This window comes from Piliocolobus tephrosceles, chromosome 11, assembly GCF_002776525.5.
Source record: "Piliocolobus tephrosceles isolate RC106 chromosome 11, ASM277652v3, whole genome shotgun sequence".
NCBI lineage: Eukaryota > Metazoa > Chordata > Mammalia > Primates > Cercopithecidae > Piliocolobus > Piliocolobus tephrosceles.
In genome coordinates, this window is record NC_045444.1 from 16,301,765 (window position 1) to 16,305,030 (window position 3,266).

Below are 3,266 nucleotides of genomic sequence, written 5' to 3' on the forward strand. Positions count from 1 at the left end.
CTGTCCTCCATTCTTTGCTGACTTCTCTCCTTGCAACAGTGAGAAATTTGTTTCTGGCCATAAGGCAGTTGTTGCGAGGAATCCTGAGACGGTGTGCTCTTTCCCATATTTGTCAAACCACAGATGTTCCCCAACGGAGAGAAGATGTTTGCAGGAATACAGGGAAGACATTGTAATGAATACAAAATCCTTTCTTTTGCTCCCAACTTGAAATGGGCTGCTTTCAAAAGTCTGGAACTAAGAACACACATTTTCCCATAGAATAACAATGCCAGGCCAGGCCCACAGATGCACATTTCATCCATAACGTAAGCTAAGGGAGGATGGCAGACATCAACCAGCAGACAGGTTGGCTCAGCCTAAGTGCTTGATCCATCTACCTAAGCTGGTTCTGCCGTCCACAGTTTTTTTTTTTTTTTTTTTTTTTTCCATTTCTGAAATTTGGAGCCCTACCAGCAGATTTCCTATAAGCTGCAAGCTCTAATGGCAAAAGCGATGAGGGTCTGAACACTGGGGCGGCCGGTGCTGAGTATAGTCATTTGTAGGATAGGATCTGCTTGCACTTTGAAAAATGATGAACTGTGGCTTCAGGTAGCTGACTTCAGGAAATTGATGTGTTTTTGATTTGTTTGTTTGGTTTCTCAATGCACTAAAACGTTTGCAATGAAACCACTGAGATGGGGGCGTGGGGGTGGGAGTGGCGGGGATGCTGCTGCTCCTGCTGAGCCCTGTCCAATAGGCTGATTAACTCCGTCAGCACATGCCCAGTGCTAATGCGACTAAGCTCACGCTTGCAATCCCACTTAGAGTGGACATTTCATTTTACACTTAGGAAAAGTATTGTAAGGCCACAAACTATGTATTTAAGCAGGCCTCTTGCCACTTGTTTGCCACAGCTCTGCAAACAACCTGAGGCTTATATTGGTAGTATTGAGTGAAGATAAAGTTGGAGAGTATAGAGTCCCTGTTGTTCAGTGAATTCTCTGTGTTAAGTGCTCTGTTTGGACATAGGGAATTTCGCTGAATGAAATATCTTACTATAAGATTACCTGTGTGTCATACACCCATTCTCATTGTCAGATATTAGGAATTTTGTTTCTCTTGTATCTAGCGCTTTCTACAATTAACATACACAGATATTAATTTGGCAATTTCCTTCCTTCCTTCCTTCCTTCCTTCCTTCCTTCCTTCCTTCCTTCCTTCCTTCCATCCTTCCTTCCTTCCTTCCTTCCTTCCTTCCTTCCTTCCTTCCTTCCTTCCTCTCTCTCTCTTTCTCTCTTCTATATATTTTATGTACACAACCTAATGTTCTGATATATGTATATATACAGTAAAATGATTCTGCAGTCAAGCAGATTAACATACGTATCACCCTCTGTGGTTGCCTCGTCTTTTGTGTGTAGTAAGAGCACCTAAAATCTATCGTTGCAAATTTTCAGTATACAATACAGTATTATCAACCGCAGTCCTCATGCTGTACATTAGATCCCTAGACCTGTTCATCCCTGTATAACTATAACTTTGTATCATTTGATCTATTTCTCCCCATTTACTCCCCACTGGTAACCACTGTTCTACTCTCTCTTTCTATATTTTTGACTTTATTTTAGACTCCACATATAAATGAGATCATGAAGTATTTTTCTTTCTGTATCCAGCTTATTTCACTTAGCATATTATCCTTCAGGTTCATCCGTGTTGTTGCCAGTATCAGTATGTCCTTTTTTATGCTGAATAATATTCCATCGTATAGACACCACAATTTCTTTATCCAGCCATTCATCAACTGGCACGTAGCGTGTTTCCCCATCTTGACTCTTGTGAATAATGCTGCAGTGAACACGGGAGACAGATGCCTTTACAAGATGCTGATTTCATTTCCTTTTGGTTCATACCCAGCATAGAGGTTGCTGGATCATATGGTAGTTCTATTTTTAGTTGTTGAGGAACTTTCAAAGTTTTCCATAATGGCTGTACCAGTTTAGATTCCCACCAACAGTGTAGGAGGCTTTTTCTCCACATCCTCACCAACAATTTTTATCTTTGTCTTTTTGATAATGGCCATTCTAACAGGTGTGAGGTAATATTTCATTGTGGCTTCAATTTTCATTTCCCTGATGATTAATGGTGTTGAATACCTTTTCTTATACCTGTTGGTCATTTTTACATCTTCTTTGGAAAAATGTTTATACAAGTCCTTTGCCTTTTTTAAATTCAGGTTGTTTGTTTGTTTGTTTGTTTGTTTGCTATTGAGTTGTTGAAGTTCCTTATATATTTTGAATATTAACCCCTTATCAGATATATGGTTTACAAATATTTTCTCTCAATCTGTAGGATGCCTTTTCATTTTATTAATTGTTTTCTTTCATGTGCAGAAACTTTTATTTGATGAGATCCACTTGTTTTCTTTTGCTTTTATTGCCTGAGCTTTTTGTATGATATCTAAAAACATTCACTGCTGAGGCCAATATCGAGGAGCTTTTTACTACGTTTTCTTCTAGGATTTTATGGTTTCAGGTCTTATGTTCAGGTCTTTTATTCATTTTAGGTTGAATTTTGTGTGTAGTGCAAGATAAGGGTCCAGTTGTATTCTTTTGCACGTAGCTATCCGGTTTTTCCAATGCCATTGATTGAAAAGACAGTTCTTTCCCCGTTATATGTTTTTGGTGGCCTTGCCTAAAATTAGTTGACTATATATGCATGGGTTTATTTCTGGGTGCTCTGTTCTGTTCCATTGGTCTACATGTTGGTTTTTATGCCAGTACCATAGTGTTTTGATTACTCTAACTTTGGAATATAATGTGAAATCAGGAAATGTGATGCCTCCAGCTTTGTTTTTCTTTTTCAAGATTGTTTTGACTATTTAAGGTGTCTTGTAGTTCCACGTGAGTTTTAGAATTGTTTTTCATATTTCTGTGAAAAATGCCATTGGAGTTTTGATAGAGATTATATTAAATTTGTATATTGCTTTGGATAGTATGGCCATTTTAACAATATTAATTCTTTCAACTCATGAATATGAGATATCTTTCCATTTATTTGTGTAGCTTTCTATTTATTTCACCAGTGTTTTATGGTTTTCATATACGGTTCAGATCTTTTACTTCCTTAGTTAAATTTATTCATAAGTATTGTATTCTTTTTTAAATTTTTAAAAAATTTTAAATGGAACATTTCACAAATTTGCATGTCATGCTTGCGTAGAGGCCATGCTAATCTTCTTTGTTTCCTTTCAATTTTAGTATATGTGCTGCCAAAGTGAGCAC

At 37.4% G+C, this 3,266-nt stretch overlaps 1 non-coding gene across 1 annotated transcript; it reads right to left on the minus strand.

Moving 5' to 3' along the window:
* Positions 1-3,154: 3,154 nt before the first annotated feature.
* Positions 3,155-3,266, minus strand: LOC111529010. The gene has a single exon (XR_002727248.1). It is a non-coding gene; the product is annotated as a U6 spliceosomal RNA (small nuclear RNA).